Source organism: Bacillus rossius, chromosome 15 (genome assembly GCF_032445375.1).
Source record: "Bacillus rossius redtenbacheri isolate Brsri chromosome 15, Brsri_v3, whole genome shotgun sequence".
NCBI lineage: Eukaryota > Metazoa > Arthropoda > Insecta > Phasmatodea > Bacillidae > Bacillus > Bacillus rossius.
The window spans coordinates 20,012,772-20,037,948 of record NC_086342.1 but is presented as its reverse complement, the minus strand read 5'-3'; positions in this window follow the sequence as shown (position 1 = coordinate 20,037,948).

Here is a 25,177-nt window from a genome sequence, read left to right as displayed (position 1 = left end):
ATTATGCGCCGATTTTCTTAATATCTATCTCGAAAAACGTATTACATATATCCAAAAATAACCGTTGCCATGTGTTGTACAAAGTTACAATATAAATATTTCTTTTTGTAGTTTTAAGGGCCAGCTTATTAAGGGGTGTATTTGTGTTGGTGGGGCGAGATGATAAGTGCGACACTCGCTTGCTGCTTCTAGCGAGGTATCGCCTCTATGCGCAAGGCTGTGGACTGCACAGGTAAACTATGAAATCTGAGCGGCCATCATATTACTTCATGGCGGAGAAATGAAGATGAAGTCGTAACGCAGGTCTCTTTTATGCTTTAGAAAACTCTATCAGGAGTTTCTTGTAAAAATATAGTTAAAAAATAACTGAATTCGTAAACACTCAACCGCCCTAATTCTTTTCGTAAACAGACACCACTCTGATATTTTGAGCAGTTTTCAAATCGCGTGTTATATCTATTTATCTGAAGCTCCACCCACCGTAGATGTGTACGGATGGGCGAGGCCCCTTAATAAACAGCCGAGTGTTTGAAACACAATAAATTCGCCTCGGGGAGAAAAAAAAATCGGTAGCACGCCGAGAAAACACCGGTGACTAGCGGCAATGAACGCTACGAATCCAACATTGTTTCGGAAGGAATGCGGCGAAGAGACATATTTAATGGACCTTAAGTCTTTTGGGAAACGAGGTTATTAGAGTCGGTTATAATAGACACAATTCAGGGGATGCTACAAAGAAATAAATTTTTCTGTTATTTAACAAATGATCCCATTGGAAACCAATTGCCAAGAAATAATTTCCAACACTACAAGAAATATATTGTAATTTTTTTGCAACAAATGGCTATGCTTATTTTTTAATATATTAAATACGTTTACCAAAATTTGGAGCATAATTTTATACTTTAACTGAAGTTTCGTTCTAGCATATTTTTTTCAATCATGGAGAAGACAATCGAATATTCAATACTTGGGCTTTATTATGTTTTATTATACTTGTTAATGTGTTGACGTTAATAATGGAAATCGATTCAGGGAACATTTTACAAATAATGGTAACTATTGGAGGTACTGGAACAACACGAACCATAAATACCAGGGTGAGAATCCGATACCAGTATTACTGCGAACCCTATTTTGTAAAAAAAATGTTTATTTTACGAATAAAAAAATGTAAAAAGGTGTAATTTTGCATGAATATTTATGTTCCAGTTACAAAAACTTTACTGTGTGGAGGAAGAAATAGGTCATCAATTTTTAAGGAACCGTCTAAGCATTTGGCCGAGGTGACTTTAGAAAGCCCTGAAAAACGTTAATTAAATGGCCGCTATTTGAACAAGTGTCACCTGGAATGCAAGTCCAATCCAACAAATAGGGACAATACCTTGGTTCATTTTGTTAATGGGGGAGGGAGGTAAAAGGGATCTAAAAAACATAACTTCTCTTGAGCTTCTTGAGCACGACGCGTTAGCCATAAGAGCCGAAAACATTTTTAGAAGAGGACATTTCAAAATACTTAAACTCTTGCCAAAAAAACACTTCTGAAACAATAATGAAATACATTATCAGTAACGCTACAAAAGGATGTGTGTAAATTTTACAATACAGTGATGTCGAATATAAATAGTAATGATTAATATGAGCAATTATGTACTACATCGTCTAAGATTATAATAAAGGTATTAAACAGAAATATGTTTGGAACTGCACACAGTAAGAAAAAAAAACTTTAAAAATTAAGCTTCGTAGTTGCCAAATATATTGTACGAATCTTTGCAAGGAATATCATGTAAATTTTACAACAATTGTCTTTGAGGTTGCAAAGCTAATGTATACAAATGTAAAAATAAAATGTGGTTCATGTTGTCTTGTACATGTACCAATTATAGTTTGTAGATTATAAAATATTTTCTGTTTCTGCATATTTGTGGTATAACATTATAATAATAGCACTATTTACAAAAATATTATCAGTAGTGTAGTGTCCAAATAATACTTGGGCATGTGGTGTTCACACAAAATTATTTTGTACACCTTTTTGAAGGTTTTTAATATACCTGTCACCCGGTTTTTGTCCACCCAGCTTATGTAAAATGCTGGGGAACAAATGAGGAACGAGATACGTGGACACTCTTCCTCCCTAAAAAAAAACTTGTTTGGAGGTAGGTGATAAACATCTGACAAACGTCTTGAGCCGACACGTGTTAGCTATCTACAGGAACGGGTATTCCCTTATCTGAACACAGGCCGAGCCGGGCGTTATCTTTATTATTAGATATAAAACTGTGTCCTGCTCCAAGTTTTATCGACGCGTCGTCCGGTCGACTGAATGCTAAAGTCGACATTCTTCCGCGACTCACGGGCGACCTGAACTGATAATCGATGACAATCACACCAATCTCGCTCCTGGCTTTAACGTCCGGTCGACTGAATGCTAAAGTCGACATTCTCCTGCGACTCAAGGGCGATGTGACTGATAATCGATAACAATCACATCAATCTCGCTCCTGGATTTAACGTCCGGTAGACTGAATGCTAAAGTCGACATTCTCCTGAGACTCAAGGGCGATGTGACTGATAATCGATAACAATCACATCAATCTCGCTCCTGGATTTACCGTCCGGTCGACTGAATGCTATAAAGTCGACATTCTCCTGAGACTCACACCCGTTAAAATTGTTTGTAAATCTTATAGTTTTTATCTAAAACATTTATCTGGAATAACTATTATAAGACGAGACGTTTTTGCAGGGGTTGAAAAGAACCAAGTGTATTATTTTTTAAAAAAAAAAATTTCATACATTCTGTACCATGTACACTATTAAATCAGTTATTTTTTATTGTAAAATCTTAACATATTATCAAAAATTTCTTCTGAGTGGAATAAAAAAAGGTTAGGAGGACAAAAATATCTTAATCCCCTTCGTATGCACACCATTGCAAATTGTTAAATTGTTGTTTGTAAATCTTATAATTTTAATATTAAACTTTTGTATGAAACAGGTTGATTAGATTAACTATTGCTGCAAGGGGTTAAAAAATGAGGGTTTGAATTAAAATTCCTTAGTAGGTACACTATCAGATCCGTTCGAATTGTTTGTTAATCTTTTAATTTTTATCAAATAGTTTTGTGTAAAAACACACATTGGTGCAAGGGATTAAACAAATTAAAGGATAGAATTTAAAAAATTCCCTTACCATGTACACTATTAAATTCCTTCTTCTTTTTTGTAAAACCTGAACTTATTAACAACAACATTCATCTGAAATATTTTTTATACCACCAACCATTATTGCAAGGGGTTGAATGTCAAAAAAAAAAAATTATTATAACTACCTTAGTAGGTACACTCTCAAATACGTTCGAATTTTTTCTAAACCATTTGCTGCAAGGAGTGGATAAATATGGGTTAAAATACAAAAATAATTTAATAATTCCCTTTGTAGGCATACCATCAAATCGGTCACATTGTTGAAATCACAGTAAATATACGGACTGTTCAAAGAAAATTTCACACCAAACAAAACCAAGAGTTCTTTATATTTACAGATAAATTTGGCGATTAAATGAGGGAAAAAAAGGGGGGGGGGGAAATAAGCACTTTAACCTCTTGGCATGCTGTTTGCACAGAAAAAGATTTTCTGTACTATAGAAAAATATTTCTTGGTTAAGCAGTTGCCAAGAAATAGTTTGTGATACTATTACAAGAAAGATATTGTAACTTTTTCAAAACTTGCATACATGAAATAGTTTTATCGAGTTAATACTTATTCAACAATTAGATTTTATTTTGTTGCTTCATGCTTATTATGTGCGCAGTTCATACCGGAAAGCTATTCACTGAACGTTTTATTAATAACCTTTGCTTTTGGTGGTACTAGGACAACGCAAATCATAACTCTTTTATGTTATAAAAAGGCAACTGTTTTCATGTTAAACGCAAATTTTCAATATGTGTAATTTTACATGAACATTTATATTCCCTTTAGAAAAAAAATTCTCATTGTGCTTTCATGCGCTTTCCTTTTGTTGGTGCGAGTGATAGATTTTTAGAATTTTGGAAATGTGGAGGGGAGAATATCACCCCCAATATCATCCCTCCTCAACCCTTTGCGTATGCCCCAGGTACAGGTAGAGTCTACACAATGTTCGAGGTCTTTTTTTTTTTTTTTTCGTTTTAAACATGGTAATTATATGGACACGTAGAAGAAAAAATAAAAGTTTTTTTCTGGAATTAATTGTTTTAAAATGTTAGAATAACATTTGAAGATATTCTTGTTACTTTGTTTTTAAATAAAATAATCTGCAGGTGTTTCCAAAATTTTTAAGAAGATACTTTGTAACCAATATTTGCCCTTTGTAAATTTAAGGCTACAATTTTTTAACAGTGTAATCTTGGCCACCCTTCCCGGCGTGTTTGAACCAGGATTTTTTTTTTCACCTAGTGATGACGTGGCAGATGCCGTGGCCCATTTGTTATTTTTCTCTCGGGGTTCTCCAAGTTTCCAAAACCGATTCCTCCCGTCGCTGCTCCACGACCCACCTCACCTCACCTCCAGACTGGCCGGAACGGGAAGCCCACAACTCACGTAGTTTCGGTTCCCTGCAAGAATTTCCGAAGATTTCCGAAGTTTTGCGATTTGGTACTAACGTCACTTCAGCCGCTAAATCAGAAGTTTCCAATGAAAACAAGCGTGTTTGTGACTGACCTAACCTAACTTAACCCTTCGAGTTTTTTTTAATTTCAATTTTGGAGAGAAATCCGAAGCTGCACGAACGTGGTAGGGAACCGAAACTACGTGAGTTGTTGTAGGCTTCCCGGCCGGAACATCATCCCCGCCGACCCTGCCGGGACGGAGGAAACACTCGGCGAGGTGAGAGGGGATCAGCTTCGCGGCGGACGGGCGCAGGCGAACTCTATCGCCCCGAAGCGCCGTTAATGAGTGGTCATGTCCCGCGCCGGAGGAAGGGAGGGGAGGGGGGTTGCTTAATTACCCTCCCAAGGTCACCGCCTGGGCTGCCTGCCCCCGGGGCTAGGGGGAGAAGGCGCTGCGGTAATTGCTTTATCCCTAATGGCCACGGACGAGCGAAACTTTTCAGGAAAAAAAAATTGGTTGTCTGTAAAGTCGGTTTACGGACGATAGTTTAACGTGACACCGTCATAGCAAAACATTGATGAAATGATTGCATACTTTTATGAATAAAATTGAATCATTTTTATTGAATTATCATTATTTTGTATGGATACAAAGGAGGAGTGAAATGAAATCTATTATTTAATTGATAAATTCACTTTTATTTGCACTCATTAATTCAAATATGTTTATTACTTTTACGAACAGATTACTTTAACTATAACATTTATACATGTTTACTACTTAACTTCTTCCAATCTGTGTTATTCTGTTAAGGATAGGACGATGATAGGAAAAGTAGGAAACGAATAGGAGTGTTTCAAGTTTAATGTGCCTCGAAAAAGTCAAATCGATGGTTGTTCCAATCGAGTGGAAGAGAGATAGATGCGGCGCAAGCGTACGATGAGCGTAACGGGACACAGCGTAACAGGACAATGTGCGTAAAGGGACACTTTTACGTGCGTGCAGCTGGCGTTCATCGATTTATTAGACGTTGTCACGTCAAAATAAATGAAGAGCGAGTCCCCCCCCCCCCCCCTTCAATTAACACACCGTCCACACCCGCTAGCGGTCCGCGGAATCAGATGACAACATGAGCGACGTTTAGTCCGGCCGCGCTGACCTCTTTCCCGAGTTGCGTCCGAAAACACGGACCAAACATGGAGGCGAAGACAGGGGGAAGACTGTGAAATATTTCCGTCCAGCATCTTTGGTGCGTAAAGTTCGGAGTGGTTACTCAGTGAAACAAAACTTGCTGCTCTAGAAATCCATTTATCGCTAGGAGACTCGTCGATCATTTGACAGTCCGAATTTTCCAAACTTTGTCATTTCGCCTGAAAGTTTTCTTATCCCAAAAATTAATTTTAGTAAATGTAAGTCTTTTTTAATACGTGAAAACGTGTATTCTCTTGCTACAGTGATACTCAGTCGAACTACCGTCAGATATGAAACACTAATAACTACGAGCAAATAATGCGTCGACAATGGTTGAGGCCCACAACGGATAGATCACGTCTGTACGTGTCTGTCAGGTAGCATTTGTTTGGCCTGTGACGTCATCGTGCCGGTGTATGCGAATGACTGTGATTGCTACGAAATTTAAAAGTGATCGGTAGTTAAATTACATACGCAACATTTATTATGATTTAATCCCGACGTTTTCACGGAAAATCTACATAGTGGACCCTTTCTCTGGTTTCTTTTTGTCTATATTATTATATTTTGTCAGAAGTTGTACAGGCCTCAACTAATTTTTCCTAAAAATAAAATTGAATAATTTTTATTTTAATAACAAAAGAATAAACACTTGAAATTATACTAGTAATGAGATTTTTAAAATGCAATAATAATTAACCTTTATTGCCGAAATTGTTGTTGTAATAAGCAATGAAAACCACATAACTTTTCACTTCACTTTATAAACCGTCGACGAAACAGTTCACATGTAGATGACTTGAAATTAATTTTAAAAACTGGCGTTTAGCTATGAAGTTTAAATATAATTATGAACAAGTTTTAATATAAATAAACTGTAATCAATTATCTATCATAAATTATATGAATCACCATAATTTTTAGTCAATTGTAACATAACCTATTATTACTGCACTCGCCGACAGATGCTACTTGTTTTTAATAATAAAAGAATAAATACTTGAAATTATACTAGTAATCAGATTTTTAAAATGCAAGAATAATTAATCTTTATTGCCGAAATTGTTGTTGTAATAAGCAATAAAAACCACAGATTAAAATTGGTCGAGAATATTTTACGGTTTTATGTCTTCCAGTGCTCAAAATGATATGCAATTGTGGCCCCGGGCACGAAATTTTATTTATAATTCTTTAATAACAACGCCCATCGCGATAAACGAAGGAAAATATTTATTAACGAGTGCCTGGTTACCACGGCAGCTGATAGAGAGCACGATTCGTTCGGTTCACGTTCTTCACCGTAGATGGCAGCACCGTAGGGGAATAATATTATTTCGTTTTTATAATACGATTTTATAACAAATACGTATACCATATACACCATACTTATTTATAATGTGTTACAATATTTTTAAAAACATTGTGCAAAAGATCCCGGGTGTAATTTGAATAATTATGTGTAACTGTAAAACACCATTGTTGGTTCAAAACGTATTTGAAAATTCAACATTACTTTTAAATAACCGTACCGATTGAGCTGAAAATCGGTGGATGATCGTTAAATTATCTATTATGTATTAATAATTCAAACGACGAAAACATGATTGGAAAGTCAAATCGATGGTTGTTCCAATCGAGTGGAAGAGAGATACGGCGCATGCGTACAATGAGCGTATCGGGACATATCCGTAGGGGGACAATGTGCGTTACGGGACACTTTTTCGTGCGTGCAGCCGGCGTTCATCGATTTATTTGACGTTGTCACGTCAAAAATAAGTATATTAAAAGTTACGATTATATCTTATTACCTATTACTATTGAAGTTTACAAAATGTGTTCCAGGATAGTTTCACTACCGTAAGACGTTAAATAGGATTCTTGCTTAACACTTTCCTATACTGCGACTTTCTTCCATGTGTTCATATCTGAAACGTGAGAGTCTAGTGTAGTGTCAATATACCCCGAGCAGATAAATTTTATTGCTCTCAAGCGAAATTAATTTTACTTCCCACACAAAATAATAATAAAACTATTTCAGATTTAAAATTCTAAATCGTGCAATTCAGACGATTCTAAATTTGAAATGCCGCGCTGCCATCGTAAGGGGCTAACGTAAATACGATAACGAAATAAGTTTGATCTGAGCAAAACTCAAAATTTTAATGTATAAAATAAATTCAGTTACAAAATAAACATAAACACATTTTTTTTTCAAAAGTAAATAAACAATTCTTCCATAAAATCACAATTTCCATTTATTTCACGAAATTTAGTGATGCATACTTCTAGTCAACACAGATAAATGTTAACAAAGAGAAAGACAGTTATCGTAAAAATAAAATTGTTATATTAGTGGCAGAAGTTTTTAAAATAAAAACACAAAACTTTTTCACATAATATTATTAAGCGTGTAGGGGTATTAAAAAAATTATCGTGGATTAGACTGAAAGTTGTGTGATCCAGTTCGCTACATCCCTTGTTTTAAGCCTGGTCTGCAGTAGCAAACACTGTTGCCAAATTATAACTTCCCGACTTGTTAACATTATAATTATTATTTGGTATACCATCTTAATTTAAAATAAGTTTTAGTATTATTTTTTTTATATTTGTTTGATTTTTCTAATACCTTTACAGTAAAAATTACAGTTATAGACATTATAAAAAGTAATTCAAAGCTAAACATTAATAATATTTCACAGGAGAAACTATTTGTAGCTGTCGCTAACTATTAATAACTGGGAGATCGAAAAAAATAATAATTTGCCAAGCTCAAAAAAGAAATTTTTTTAAATATTAAATTATAAAATTAAATTGTTGTCAAAAATAGCTGAAACCAAGATGACGCCTTTTAATTACAATTCCTAAGAAATAAAAAAATAAACATTATCTGGAAAATGTATTTCCGAAATTCTCATTCCAATTTATACTTTGCAAAATACAATGTATCAGATAAATTATTTATATTTAATTACATTACGAAGTTATGTCTACAAATTATGTGTTCTGTGACGTAGCCTATGTCTGGCAACAGAGCACACTGGAATAAGGACAAAAGTTTAAAAGCACACCACAAAATGAGGACTTATTAATATTATTTATATAAATTATTTATTCTTCTTATTTTTACATGTGGCTATGATAAGACGTGGACACCGGTTTGCCTTACACCTAACCAAAGATTTAAATAAAAAAATTACTTTTTTTTAGATAATAATATACATTAAATAAAAAAACCAACTGGTGATGATTTAAAAAATTGCATAAATTAAAACCTCGAAAAAAATTTGTTTTGTTTAAATTATATTTTTTAATATTTGCTCTTAAATGGTGATATTATTTCTTGCAGTTATTAAGTACACAATTTACTAATATAAAATAAAAGATATATAAACAAGACAACTTATAATTTACAAAAAATAAAATAAATAAACGTATGCGAACTACATGGTAATAATTAATAAAAAACTAAAAACTATTCTTTATTTCACTGTACATGTTAAGGTTATTAATTACTAGAGACCTGCAAAATGAGCGGATTCATTCGGCTAGGATTCAATACATATACCTCTTAGATAATTTTGCTATTGGCTTACTGTTCATCTGGACGAATCTCAACCAGTTATAAAACCTCAACGAAAAAAGGATCGAATCACAGTCAAACCAGCTGAGACGACTTACAAGTCGGTAGCCAATGAACTTGCGTTATTTGCCCGAGTGTACAGGGGTATGTGCAGTCTATCTTGAAAGCCATCGAAACCGCGAATTTTGCAGGTCTCTATTAATTACCTATTAATAGAGACCGGAAAAATTCGCGGATTCAATGACCTCCAAGATAGACTCCAATATCCTCTAACACTCGGGCAAATGCCAACTGATCATTGGCTGCTGACTTGTAAGTCGTCTCGACCGAGTGTCTGTGATTCGACACTTCAATGAGTGAGGGTCTCTAATTGGCCCTCAGTCCTCCAGATTAACAGTGAACCAATTGCAGAAGCAGCGCTAGGGTATAATTATTTGAATTTTAGCATAACACTAGATGAACCCGCGAATTTTTCAGGTCTCTACCTATTCATACCAAACAAATAGCCTGCATACGGCCGCGTCGCTAAAGTCGGTTCGATCGACCTTCGGCCGCGGGGAGTAGACACAACAATGCTCCAGTTGGGGGCGTGCGGCGTGAATGGGGCACGCGCGGCCTTGGGGGGGGTTGCCCTTCTAGGCGCGCGCACCAGGTGCTGGGTAAGGGGGGGGGGATGCCGGGTGACACCCACACTCCTGGTGGTCCGCAGGGGGGGGGGGGGATGTCATCGAGATACAGGACGCACCAGAAGTTGAAACTCCCTGCGTCCATCAGACGACACTGTTTTCGCCTTCAAACTTGAGAAGTAACGCTGGTTTGCAAATCATCCAGGAATCTTCGCAAATTCACGGCAAATCTTCTCGAATTTATTTACAGACACTGAGATCACTGACTTTAAACGCGAATCCAAAATAATATTCTTGGTACATTTTAACCAACCGTTTCAAAACCTTATTTTGTCCACGTGTTAGTTTATATTTTTGTTTATAACGATACATACAACTCGGAAATCAAAATACGTCGTAGTTTCTAAGAAGGTTCAGTTATTTGGAATTAGGAAGAACTCTATTTATTAGGTTAATTCTTCAATGAAAAGTTTACAAATTATCTGAAATTTCTAACAGTGTGCTGTATACTCCCTTTTATTTACATGTATTTTTTTTTTTACTGTCAAAGAATTAACTTAAACTTGTAAAATTTAAAAATTGGCTTTACGCAAACAATTAAATACCTTAACAGTATGTTATTTTTGTTTATACATCAAGTTTTTTTGAGCGTCGACAGAATTTGGGTATCAATTCACAAATACTTTCTTAATGAATTTATTAATATATTTAATGCTTTTTAATAGAAAAAATTTAAAACTTGAATTCATTTTGTGAAAGTTACTTCGGTAGTTGCCACTTAGAGCTTCAATGAAATTTGTTTATTCTGTTGTTTATATGAGCTTATAATTTCGTATCACTTAAACTTCGGTCTCACATGCCATGGAGATAGACTTTTTATTTATTTTTTTGTCATTTATTTAAGTGAAACTTCTAATGCGACTTCCAACAAGGTTGCGTTATACGTTTAACGCTACCATGGAGGGGGTATGAAAGCACTGTTGGGTTAAACGTTCAACGCTCCTGGGGAGAGGGAATAGAAAGAGCCAGAGCGAGAGTGAATGCGTGGCACTCGAACGCATGCGCGTAATAGTATACCTGTTACAGGCCAGCGCGAGCGTTAGCAACGAGTAGCGTCCAATATTCCAACGCAAGAGGGAGAGAGAAAGAAAGATACACAAAGGTAGAAAGTAGGAGAAAGAAAGAGAGTGAGTCGGTAGATCCCAAGCACATGCGCGTGGTATTCTTGCTATTAAAGCGAAGTAAACAGTGAAGTTTCACTTCTTCCGCGCGGAGGGACTCCACGCACTATTTTTTTTATTTAATGCCTATTTCTAAAATGCAAACTTGATACCTCCCTTGCATTTTTTTTGTTCCGTCGCACATATTTTCAACAGATATTCACATAGTGAAATATAATTCGTGTGTATAAAATAACACACTATTATTGTTGTATAAACAAAAAAAACAAATCTTTATATTTAAGTAATTTTTCAATATAGATACAATGAACAACTCTGTGTAATGTAATTTTATTCAGTAAGCTTAAAATAGGAATCAAGTTATAAACAAATCTATCTTTTTAATGGGGTTCTTAATTACAGTTGTCATAAATTTCCTATCACAAATGACTATTTGTTAGAATAGAGTCATTACGAAAATGAAAGAAGAAAGCACACCACGCATAATTTCATTAAAATCGTTTTATTTATACTTGATTCCTATTTTAAGCTTACTAAACGAATTACTTAACACAGAGTTGTGATTCATTTTATCGCTGTTAAAATATTACTTAAATACTCGTATAAAGCGTGTTCTTTAATTTTTTAAAACATAATTTTATTTTTTTACTTTTTAGTTCATATTGAATAACATTTTTTCTTTACAAATTCCTCGAAATGCACCACAAAATCAATTTTCAAAATTCCGAAAATTTCGGGACCCTCCTCTCCCTCGATGGTTAAAGCTTTCAAAAATCGGGGGCAAATGACCTACTTCCTGAGGCGAGAAGTTTTAGGTCCCTGAATGGCTCGATAACGCTCCTAGTCGAAATAAAATCGATTTTTCGAATGTTCGACATTTTGTGACTTTGGTCCCCCCCCCCTCCTCCCTTTACAACTGAGGTGGCAGTTAACTTCGGGCCAATTTCCCACCATGCCCTGGCCTATGGATACACGAAAAGCCTGGTTATTGTCTATAGCTTGGAAGTGGTGATATTTTGACACTCTGACCTTCTACATGTTATATTCATGAAATAATTGTATTTTTATCGGTTATTATTAGTCTTTAAATCCAAGCAATAACCCTCGTGATTAAAAAAAATCAATTTTCAGAGTCTCAAAAATTTGGAGGGCAATAGACCCCTCTCCCCCTCTTCTTCTTCCGATGCCCCACCAGAGGGGGCTTGATGGTGCCCGAATATCTAGGTAGCACGTAAAAATCAACATACTTTCGATTTTCCATGAAATTCGAAAAATCAGTGGCAAATGACCTTCTCTCGATCAGGGAGAGGGGGGAGAGAGGAGGGAGGTTTCAGCCTACCCCCGGGCACATTTTACACCATGCCCCAGCCTCAAGGATAGACAAAAAGGCATGGTTATTGCCCATAGCTCAAAATTAGTGTTTTTTTTTGTCCCAATGACCCTCCCCCTCTTTCTTCAGGTCATAGTCATAAAATTATTGAATTCTCATCTGGAAATTATATACTTGCAGATTCAAATCGATATGACAGTTAGAAGTAGGTTAAAATCGACTTAAAGATTTGATTACATGGTTACAAGTGCAGCTAATAAAAGTGAATTAAAAAAGCGTACTTTTGAGAATTTTCACACCCATGATATAACACTTAATGAACATTATGTTGAATATACCTATATGTGGCGGAACAACAAATGAAAGGAAGGTGTCAAGTTAAAATCTTATAAACAGCCTTCATGTAACTTTAATGGCGAATAATTGAAACAGTCAACACGACGTGTAAGACCATGCATTAAGTTCATTTTATTACAGAATGTTTTACTTGTCCGCTTAAAAAGTATCTTTCTTTATGTATGATAATAGTTATGGGTTGGTTTGGCCCAGAGGTTGGTGATGATGTGCTAATAGCGAATGGAGTGTAGGTACTAGGCAATATGGCACCATGATATTTCGTTGTTTACTTCCGCAGTATTTTACGGAAGGGAATTTTTTTTCCTTCAAGTAAAAAAAAAAGAGAAGAAACTTCCAAAAGCCAGAGATCGAACATTGTTAAAAATTTTCACGAAAAATTTTACGAAAACGCAGGTCACAAATTATCCAGGGATCTTCGGAAATTTACGGATACGAGGTTTATTGACTTTGAACATGAATCCACGAAAAAAAATCTTGGCGTAAGAGCAAAACATTCAAACACACTCCTGCAAACACACTCTTGTTTATTCTACGTGTGTGTTTACCCCTAAAGAAAAAACTCAGAAGTCAAAATACGGCCTAGTTTCAACGAAGATTGAGATGCCAGAAATTACGAAGAACTGTTAAGTTTATTGGCGCGAATTCTTCGTTTTAAAGCCAGTAAATTAACTGTAATTTCTAGGATTCAACCCGGAATTGATTTACTTTAAGTGTTTTGCGCACCAGCCTGAATAGACTGCGGTGCATTTGGCTTTTAAGGCCAGCATATCTGTTCCCTATCCATTATCTACGGTCGTGCATCTGGACAGCGTGAAATGAAGGGGGGGGGGGGGGCTTTCCCTAATTGCCACGTGGGCCCGCGGGCGAGACTAAAACGATTACCCACTCCCCCCTCCTTCGCTCTTTCTCGGCAAACAATATTTCTATTCGTGTTGTGAGAGGGGAAGGGGGAAAGAAATTGCCCGCGCAGGAGAAGTGTGCAAACATAACCTCGAGTGATAAGGCCACCCGGATCCCCAGAAAGGCTCATGGGAGGCTAAACTGTTCATCAAGCCACATGGTATATATATATACATATACATATACATATATATATAGTAAATGAAACAGAAATATACATGTAAAATGACCGATGTTTGTAAATTTTATACATTTACATTAAAACAACTCCACGCAGTGATAATACTGGGTATGAATTCTTACGCGGGAATTTATGTGTTTTTTTATTAATATTCTTTAAATTTATGCAAAATCCTTGAAATGAAAAAAAAAAATCGATTTTTAGAGTCCCAATAATTTCGGGGGCAATTGACCCCTCTTTTACCCCCGCGGACACACCAGAGGGGGCTAGATGATGCCCGAATACCTCGGGAGAACGTCAAAATCAAAGTTCTTTGATTTTCCCGACTTTAGAAAAATAGTACCTCCTGACCTCCAATAGTACCGGTTATTCGTAAACCATTCCCTGAATAGCTTTCCAGTATTAATTGCGAATATTAATAAGCATTATAAACTAAACTATGGTCAATTTAGTAATATCTTATTATTTTTTGTCCGTGGTTTAGAAAAATTATGTTTTAATGAAACATCAATTGAAATATAAAATTATGAGAAAATTGTTCGTAATATTATCTTTAAAAAGTATTACATAACTGCAAAAAATAACCATAGTAATTATTAAAATTAATTAAATTCAATTGGATGTAGACTATTAATTGAATATAATTAATATATTTAATTGAATATAGGCCAATAATATAGATGATCATGCGTTTGATCGCATCGTCATCAACTTAGTACACTTAAAAATTTTCATATTTTAATTTACGAAGAATGCTGTTTACAAATTATCCAGGGATTCTCGTCAATTTACTTTTGTCTTGGCAAATTTTCGGACACTGAATTTTAGCATATCTTGAATTGAATCCGCGATTTTTTCAGGTCTCTAGAAATCAAACAGTTATACACCAATGCTGCTTCTGACATTGGCTCACAACTCATATTCAGGACTCTGGGCCAATAGGAAACACTCAACCAAATCTGTAACGAATCACAAGCTACTACGTTGGGACGTCTCACACGACAGCAGCCAATGAGTGGGTGACATTTGACCGAGTATACATAGAGCTGTGGAGTTCATCCTAGCGGTAATTGAACCCGCGAATTTTTCCGGTCCCTACTGATTTCACTTTGAACATGAATCCAAAATAAATGTCTTGGTATATTAACAAAACATTAAAAATCTGGTAAAGTCTACAACAAAACACTGTTCTTTTTGTCTACTCGTGTGTTTAACTTTATTTGCATCTAAATATACAACAGGGAAAGTAAAATACGGCGTTGTTTCTACAAATATTAGGTTATTTTAAATTATGAAGATCTCTTCGTTTATTTGAGACAAATATTCCTTCTTGGAAAGTCCGTGAATTTACTGTAATTTTTGAAAATTTAGCGGTTTGCACTAAAACCCTTTGGACTAGCGTCGATCTGGATAGAGTTAAATCATAGTTCTCGTACTTTTACAAAACAAACTATTGCCAACTAATTCCCAATTTTTTTTTAAGTTATACTTCTTTACGTACGTTATGAAAAAAAAAAATTATTCGAGTGAATTTTCAAAAGGCGCGGGCACCAAGCAACGAAATTTTCTCAGGGTGAATAAAGGCTTCACTTAAATAAATGGTTCATATAAATAAAAATTAGGTAAAGTTGTGGTTTTAAATCTTATACTTCAGTGATTCATATTGAATACTTGTCCATATCTTTAAAAACATTTTATTGTTCTCGTATGTATAATTTACTTTTATTATAAATTATTAAATTATTGTTTAGTAAAACATTAAAATTAAGAAATTTATTGATATTCATTATTTATTTTTATTATTTTTATTATTTTACTAAATTAAATATTAAAATTGTACACATGTTTTAAATTAATACTGAACAGAAAGTAGTCTATTTATTTAAATAAATTATATTTAATGAATTTTTACATTAAAAACATTATTTATAATAGCACTCCAGAACTGTAATTGTTTTAATTGTGTTGATAATTTGCATTAAAAATAAAAGATAGAATGTTTTTTTTTGTCACGCCAAGTAAGTGCAGGTTCTGACGCGCGCACGTAAGTACACCGTCGAAGTTGCGTGACGCAGGCTGTGTCGAGAGGGAAGCCCTCTTTTCACAGACGAGAGAGCCAAACGCCCGATCGTTAGAGACCTGAATAATTCGCGAGTTCATTTCGCGATAGACTGACATCCAAAAAAGTATACCGTAGTACAGCTTCTGCGATTGACCCACATTTTATCTGGGAAACTTCGTGCCAATAGAAAAACCTAAACCAAGAAAGTGCCGAATCATGTACAAATTGGTTGAGACGTCTCACGAATCAGCAGCCAATGAACAGGTGTCATTTCCTCGAGTTTGTTAAGTACTGCGGAGTCTATCCTAGAGGTCAATGAACCCGTGATTTTTTCGGTCTCTACCGATCGTGCAACTTCTGGTTTTTTTGTTCATTGTAACTCATGATAACTAATGGCCAATTAGGTTAGGTTAGCTACATTATAAATACTTTAAAACATCGTGGACGGTTGATTTGGTTTGGATAGCTACATTAAAGATACTGTGAAATCATTTAAACGGTTTCCTAGCCCTGGATAGCTACATATTAAAAACGTTATTTGCTAAGCAACCATAAAATGATTTTACAGTATTTTTTAATGTAGTTATACTTGCCTAATATAACCAACCATCCGCAATGTTTCGAAAGTATTTATAATGTAGCTAACCTATACAGATCGACCGCAAAATTTAATGCCACATCGGTTTATACAATGAGATAGAACGGGGGAAAAAAAAGCGAGCATGAACTTCGGGGAACTTCGGGTGTGGCTCTCTCGTCTGTGAAATGAAGGCTTCCCGTGTCCAGAGCTCTCGCAGTCTACCGACAGAGGAGTTGGCACGAACTGGGAGGTCTCTGGGCCTTCGGGGGGCCCCCAGGGTCGCGGTATCTTATCTCGCGCATCAAATCGCCCGTGCGAGCATCTCTCGCTGCTATAATGAGAGCGGTGCGCAGTGCACTAAAGCGCAGGTACCGTTGATGCCGGAGAGGCTGGAATCAGGAGTTGGCCGTTTCCCGTAACGGATGGTTAAGGGAAGAAGGAAGCGATCATAATTTAAATTATTCATCCCATGCGCAATTTCGCTAATATATACGTCGAACATTAAAAAAAAAAAAAACACAGGTATTATTTAGTAAAATTCCAACCGTAGTTCCGGCTTTAAAAATATTTTAAGTTAAGACCTTCAACTATATTTATTTAGTTAATTATAATATTTACTGTTCCAATTACGAAAATGATAATGCAGTCAAAGTACAAGGTTTTTTCAAAGGGAAATGATCAGGTGATTTTTTTTAAATTACTGTAATAAACATTTTGGCGTAATGAAATACAAAGAAAATTAAATTTGCATAAATACGATAAACGTTGGTCTAAACTCAGCATTAACTATCGATTAGTCTATAGACCCGGAAATCACGTGGATTCATTTGGCGTCAAGGTTTAATTCACTGTCTTATGTATACTCTACCCACATACGCGATCCTATTGGTTAGTTTCTTACTGTAGGACCCCCCCCCCCTACTTGCGGTATCTCTACTGCTAGCTGGTAGTTCATTGGTCCTCAGTCGAAGATCCAATCATCAACGCACTGCCAAGATATACCTTTCTTCAGTCTAACTTGTGTTCAAATGAATTGAAGAAATCATCGGGTCTCTAGAAATTAGAAGGGACAGGAAAAAAAAATTCTGTTTGAACGACCTCTAAGATAAGACTTCACGATCCTATATGCACTCTGGAAAATTACGTCTGCTCATTGGTTACTGATTTGTGACACCTTTCAGCTGGGATGTTTTTTATTCGATACTTCTTTCGTAGAGGGTTTTCAATTGGACTGTAGGGGCAGGCTTTTTTCGTGAAAAAAAAATTGCATATTAGACTGAAACAAGGTACGACCGCATCAGTGGTTGCTTCTTTGTGATTGGCGGCCGTCTGCGAGAGAAGTCTTTGCCTTATTTGACTGAGCCACCTAGGGAGCGTTTCCGCTCTTGAGTTACTGTGATTGGTGTTTTATTAGTTGACATGTGCCTGAGAGTAACCCACCCAATCACGAAACACAGAAGATGATACAGTATTTTAACCTTCAGCTAGTTTTGTAATCTTTCTGCGAAATATGAATGCCCCTACTCATAGTCCTTCCGATAAACTGTTGCCTACTCACTGAAGCAGGAAAAAGGTAAACGTATTTGAATTCTAGTCCATCCCTAACGTTCGCGTGAATGTTGGTGCAAATGAAGTTTCGCCGTGCCTTTTTGCAGCCATCTTTTTGTGCTATTGACAATTAATCGCCCGAACAAGTCTCGCTGAAAAGTTGGGTACACCGTCTTGTCACAGATGTGGCCTTAATCCATAAGCCAAGAAATAGTCACAAAAATAAGTTGCGTATATGTTTTATTTAAAATTTGAGAAATTATTACGCTTTAAATTTTTATAATAGGTAACACTGTAATTTCGTATAACCTTTTATTTGACATTTTGATACTACACATTAATTTTAAAAACTATTTTCCAACAGTGATATGTTTTATGGCGGTTGTAGATATTTATTAAATTAAAAAAAAATATCGGGACACACAATTATCCATCTTAAATATTTTATCCGTTGTTTTTAGTTTAAAAAAAAGGTTAAGCTCTAACTTTAAATACGTATACCAGCTTAGGGAAGGAATTGAAACCATAACTCGTAAAATTTTTTTAAAATAATTTTTTTGGTAATTTATACCTGCAGCCGAAGTTTTTTGCTCAAATTATTGCTCATTTTGCATAGCATAAGTTTAAAACATTCTACTAGCGCTATTTACTTTAGTTCGTTAACTATCAGTCTGCACAATAGCGTGTGCGCGATATATTATTGCAGAAAACCCTGGGCATGTAGCAAATACTCGCACACATCCCTCAGAGTTCTCTCTCGCCAACTGAAGGAGTTACTGCTTGCTGGCAGCGCATCAAGAAAACGCTGTCAGGCAACACAGGTGGCCGAACACATGTGGAAGGCCACCCCAGGTCATCCCAGAACCCCACCTTCCCCATTTCTCATAATTAACTCGCCTCCACCGGTCATTATCCACAATTCTATACTCCGCGCTGGACTCCGTGGAGGACGACGTGAAAATATACGGGCGTTATTACCGCGGACTTGAAACCAACTATTTGTTGGACTTGAGGACCCCTTCTGGCCAGGAAAGGCCATCGCTCACTTGTGAGATAATTTAAGCCCGAGAACCTACAGGAGCTTCTTGTGGGCTGCCAAGACGAGAAAAGGACAGTGGCAATAGATAGAGACCGGAAAATTTTTGGCGGATTCATTCGGCGATAGGCTAGAATTCAAATACATATACCTCTTAGATGATTTTTGCTATTGGCTAACTGTTCATCTGGACGCATCTCAACCAATTTATAAACCCTCAACCAAAGAAGGATCGAATTTCAGACGAACCAGCCGAGACGACTCACAAGTCGGCAGCCAATGAACTTGCGTCATTTGCCCGAGTGTACAGGGGAATGTGCAGTCTATTCTGAAGGCCATCGAAATCACGAATTTTTCCGGTCTCTAGCAATAGACAAACAATCATTTGACGGGAAACCCGAAAAATTTATCTCTCTTTGGGAAATGGCAATGGGCCGACACGCAAAATACCCGAAAGTCAGTTTTCAATCACAAGGAAAAAAAGTTAAGATTTTCAATGGCGTATACCAAAAATTCATTCGAAGGACAGTTGTTTCTCCAGCATTTTGGTCGTATGACTTACGTTCTACCGTTTGCTATTCGTCGAGGAACGGCAAGAAGCAACATTCGAGAACGACACATAGAAAAAATATTATTTGTTTTTTTCACGAAAGAATCCTTTGAAAACCAGTTTGTAATACTACAAGAAATATAATGTAACTTTGTAGAACTAATGGCTATGGTTATTTTTGCATATATGAAATACGTTTTTTGTAGTAGGTAATACCTACTGAGCCATTTATTACGAAAATTGGCGAATAATTTTATACTTTAAATAAATTTTCATTCAAGCATAATATGTTTACACTACGTAAAAGATAACAATGTATTCAAATATATGGATTTGTTTTATTTAACTGTGCTTATTAATACGCGCAATTAATACTGCAAAACCATTAAGGGAACGGTTTACACATAATTTTAACTACTGGAGGTATTGAGACGACATAAAGCATAGATGCCAGTAAAAATCTGAACCCAGTAATACTGCGAACACTATTATGTAGTGATACAGTTTCTTTTATGAATATACACAGATTTACAGATATACGTAAGTTTACGTAAATATTTCTAATCCATTTACAAACGAAAATATAATGCATCAACTGTTTATTTACAGTTACGGATTGGAAACTAATTCTCCTGCCTGCTCATTGGCTGCTTGCTGAATTGAACGTCTCCATTGGATTGCCTTATAGCTAGCGACCGGAAAAATTAGCGGTTTCGATGGCCTTCAGGATAGACTGTACATTACCCTGTATACTTGGGCAAATAAGGCAAGTTCATTGGCTGCTGACTAATAAGTCGTCTCATCTGGATGGTCTGTGATTCGATCCTTATTTGTTTGAGGGTTTATAACTGGTTGAGATTCGTCCAGATGAACAGTAAGCCAATAGCAAAATTATCTAAAAGGTATATGCATTTGATTAATTTTTTTTTATATAAATTACATACATTGGAAGGGAGTTAAATATGCTTACTTAAAATTTTAATGTTTTAAATTTATTTTATCAATGTTAAGTTTATGTCATTTTGCCAATATTATATTTTATTCCTGAATCTTGATTTACAGATTTGTATTGAAACAATTTTTTTAAAAATAAAATTCAACATTTGGATAGGAAAAAAATGGATTCGCCCAGTCAGTGGTACAAACATGGCTTGTTATTTTAACGTTCACATCGTCTTATATTAAGGATTTGATACTCTACCACCCGACTTTTAAACAATATATATTTAGTTATGTTTTCATTCAATAATCGTCTCACGTAAAATAAATTAAACATGTGATTATTAAGTCAACAGACTACGCTCGTGCTGATACGTTACCAATAATTTGAAAGTCCGATCTCTCTAATCGTTAACTACCATATACTTGCCAATTAAACATTAGATTAGTCCACGTCCGAAGATGATTGAAACAATGCCGAGGTTCATTGTATTGCTAATGGATAGGTAGATACTATATAAAAATATTTTAAAAAATGAATCGTTTTTATTAAGTTGAATTGAGCAACCGAAAGGATAATTACATGTTTTTTTAATACTAAAATACCTCGTCATATAATGAGTTACAGCGGTAACGCCTGAAATATAAAGAAGTATAAAGAAAAACATAAAGGCATCCAATCATACGAGAAGCAATCATTTCTGCTCCGTGATTACCAATTACGCCGCGAGAATCGGCCAATGGGAATAAATGAAAGACTTGAAATCTGTCAATGCCATTGTTTCTGAAATTAATTAGCATAATCACGTTAGACGCAACCTGAACTGTAATACGGCTTGGACGGTTATATCGTCTCCCGAAGAGAAACTAATCACCGGAGCCTTTAACGATTATAACTTCCGCTGAAATAATTAGGTAATCCAGGGGCCAATTTCATTACTGTTTCAAATATGTATATAGGTAGAGACCAGAAAAATTCGCGGGTTCAATGAATTTCAGGATAGACTCCAATATCCTCTACACACTCGGGAAAATGCCAACTATACATTGGCTGCTGACTTGTGAGTCGTCTCGACTGGGTAACCTGTGATTCGACACTTCTATGATTGAGGGTTTCTAATTGGCCCTGAGTCCTCCAGATTAACAGTGAACCAATGGCAGAAGCCGCACTAAGGTATAATTATTTGAATTTTAACATAACACGAAATGAACCCGCGAATTTTTAAGGTCTCTATATTTAAAAAGGTAACAAGTAACTTTCCAACAGATTTCTACATTGACAAATTTTATTTTTTTATTTTAAGATTACACAATTTTTTTTTTAATTTGCATGAGAATTATGTAGATTTGTTTGATTATTTTACATTAAAATGTGATATGTGATTTTGCTCATATAATATTTACTTCCTGAAGCTTGATTTCTAGATATGTATTCAAACCAATTTTTTTAAGATTATAATTTGACATTGGAATAGTACAAAAAGCGCTCTTTGTCAACCTGTTCCTCCTAGCATTGCTGTCTAGTCCGTGGCGCAAAGTTAATATGCATGGGAACTTAGCGTCATATTTAATGAAGCCGATAGTTTCATCATTTTTGAGTGATTTTTATAGTATTCGTTTTTTTTTTTCAACGGGAGCCTTTACCTCTAACCGGTTGTAAATAATATATTAATTATTTTTAAGATGGAAAAATGATCGTCTGGATTTGTTTTTAAATTGAAGTTCTACGACCACTGCGAGTTTTGAGCGTGTCGCAAAATTATTTTATAGGAATAATTGGAAGTAACATCTTTTTTCCCAAATAACTTTTGTAACGTTCGTGCCCAATGCTATATACCCCATGAGTAAAGACCGGAAAAATTCGCGAATTCATTTCGCGATAGGCTAAAATACAAATAGTTCTACCTCAGTGCTGCCTCTGCTATTGGCTCACAACTCACCTGGATGACTCTGGGCCAATGAGAAACACCCGACCAAAGCTGTATCGAATCACAGGCTGCTACGTTGGGACGTCTCACAAGACAGCAGCCAATGAGTGGGTGACATTTGACCGAGTGTACGTAGAACTATGGAGTTCATCCTACAGGTCACTGAACCCGCGAATTTTTCCGGTCCCTACCCATGAGGCGCGACACTAGACGGTAATTTTTAATAACGAGCGAGAGAAGTGCTAAGAGTAAATATTGTTTTATTTTCATCATAATTATGACAAACATCACAAATTAACATTTTCTCTGGATCATACACTTGGCCTTGCAGTATAGTTATACTCATGAACGACTGACATTATGTGAATATAAAATAGTACGAAATCACACGCTTGCAAATATACGATTTAACACTACTTATTTAAAAGACCTTTTGCTTATAATATTAATTTTAAGAGCCACATTCTGAAAGCATAATTAAGGCCTTATAATATATTTAATATCAACTGAGCTTTAAATGAAATTAACCTTTGCTATATACATCCGCTACCATTAGATTATACATAGCAAAAGAAGTTATTGACAGAACGAACAATATTTGGAATCCTCACAAAATTAATTCGTTATAAAGAACAATACGTATTAACAAATTATAATCTCAAATTTAAATCTTGCAATCTTAGAAAATTATTCATAGTTCATATGTCTACAAAATGGTAATCTAAAAAATATTATTAACAAAAAACTGGGAAAACCATTAATAGTTTATGTGTCTACTTTTTCATGGCGTAAGTGCCCTAGCTTATACCCGCCTGAAATTATGCGTTAAAAAAAAATTGGTTGTCTGTAAAGTCGGTTTACGGACGATATTTTAACGTGACGTCATAAAACAAAAATTGATGAAATGATTGCATACTTTAATGAATAAAATTGAATCATTTTTATTTTAATAATAAAAGAATAAATACTTGAAATTATACTAGTAATCAGATTCATTTTCTTACGTACATTTGACGTAGAAATATTTCATATTACACATTTATAAACAAAGTTGTAAGTTTTCACTTCTGTCGGTGCGGCGCAAGCGTACAATGAGCGTAACGGGACACAGCGTAACGGAACAATGAGCGCAAAGGGACACAGCGTAACGGAACAATGTGCGTAAAGGGACACTTTTTCGTGCGTGCAGCCGGCGTTCATCGATTTATTAGACGTTGTCACGTAAAAAACGTCACTCGCCTTCGATTTCTGCGTCACAGTCGTGGGGCTGCGCAGACAAGTCCTCGCAGCGAGTGGAGCACTCGCTGTGTGTACTCGCTCCGCGATGTCCCCACTCGTTCCTGCAATACACCCTAGCGCCCGCCTCCAGACTCTTGAGCTGCGCCTCTGCTGCCGACTCGCTCGGCGATCTCGGGGGCAGCGAGTAGAACTCAGCTCCACAGTCTCCAACCAGTCCAACGTGAATAACCTTGTGCAAGACGCCCGTGTTCAGTATAGCACTGAACACAAGTCTCTGTTCATTCTTTCACGTGTCCTGTGTTAATCTTGTCGTAACTGCTTGCACCTTACGCCTGCCTACCTTTTTCAAAACAACTGCACTTAAATAACAATGTTGCTTTTTATTCACACCCGTAGATATCACTTAAATCAAGCGTTACTAGTTTCCAACAGAGTCCTGTAGCAACAAACTTCGTGTACTCTTTATTTGCCACCATCTTGGATTCCATCATCTTTGTTTCTGCTGTTTGTTCCTAGAGAGCACCAGCATCACTATGCCTCATGCACATAAGGTCGATGTTACATTACCTGCTAATGTTGTTGATATCCTTATTGATACTATTTATATATATATATATATATATATATATATATATTACAAAATACATTGGAACTCCGTCACTGTTTCCTTGGCTTACTTGCTACCAAGTTCCCTAGATCTGGTCGTATTGCACATGTCCCTTTGCAGACGTGGCTAGTACGACTCCACACTTGCGTTACTCGCTACCTCTTCGATGCCGGCGTACTCGTTCCAGGTTCCGCACTCGTCCTCTGAGAAGATGGGTTAAGTCTGCTGTGTTGCAAATAAATAAATTGGTATCTCACCAGACAAAAGAGTCGAGTCCGGCAGAATTGACGACGGGTCTCTTGTCGGTCAGCGTCACGATGTTCAGCAGCGTTTCGGCGGCTGTGGGCGCGGCGTGAACCCGGCTTATCCACGACGTAGTCGCTGCAGTAGACACACTCTCCTCGCACAATGTAAATATCTGCATCACCTGGTGCTTCGACAACAGGACATTCTGCTTCGCGTAAATGCATTGCTAATAACCTTAAAAATTGTCCTTTATTTCCCTCGTACAAAAGAAACACATCTTTACGGAGTGATAGTTGCATTTCTCCTGTGAATTAAACTACAGGTGATGCATTACCTCGTGTTCTTCTCATGTGTGCTGTATCTTTAGTACTGTGAGTTTTCCCATATCCATCAAATACTTGGCCTTGCTTGGGGTACCCCCTACTTACGCCAACCAGACTTGCAACGAATCTTTCCTCGCGGAATGTTCCGTACGGCAATCCTCACATGGTCACGT